Source organism: Haliaeetus leucocephalus, unplaced genomic scaffold (assembly GCF_000737465.1).
Source record: "Haliaeetus leucocephalus isolate CR32 unplaced genomic scaffold, Haliaeetus_leucocephalus-4.0 Scaffold193, whole genome shotgun sequence".
NCBI classification, from domain to species: Eukaryota; Metazoa; Chordata; class Aves; order Accipitriformes; family Accipitridae; genus Haliaeetus; species Haliaeetus leucocephalus.
The window spans coordinates 163268-163585 of NW_010972629.1; the positions used below are offsets into that span (position 1 = coordinate 163268).

Consider the following 318-nt stretch of genomic DNA (forward strand, 5'->3'; position numbering starts at 1 on the left):
GCCACGCCTGGCCGCTGCGAGCTGGGCACCGGGACCCCGCACCGGGACCCCGCACCCTGCGCTGGGGCAGGTAATGGAACCGCCACCGGGACCGGGACCGGTCCGAGGGGGTGCGACCCCGGGGAACGGCCCCTGAAAGCGCCGTGGAAAGGCGGGGAGGGTACGGGGGCGGCACCGGGACGGGAGGGGGGCGGCGGGAGGACCCCCTCGACAGACCCCTGGTCGGACGGGGGGAGTCCTGCCGGGACCCCCAACTCTGCTGGCACCCCCAACTCTGCTGGGACCTCCCCCGCCCCACAGGGACCCCCCCAGCCCTAC

At 76.7% G+C, this 318-nt stretch overlaps 1 protein-coding gene across 2 annotated transcripts in view; it reads left to right on the forward strand.

Moving 5' to 3' along the window:
- Window positions 1-6: 6 nt before the first annotated feature.
- CDC42SE1 (CDC42 small effector 1) overlaps window positions 7-318 on the forward strand; it is a 4114-nt gene continuing 3802 nt past the window's right edge. For both annotated transcript variants that reach the window (XM_010565497.1, XM_010565495.1), the window contains exon 1: window positions 7-70. The gene's annotated coding sequence lies outside the window, so the exon portion shown is untranslated. The remainder of the gene's footprint in view (window positions 71-318) is intronic.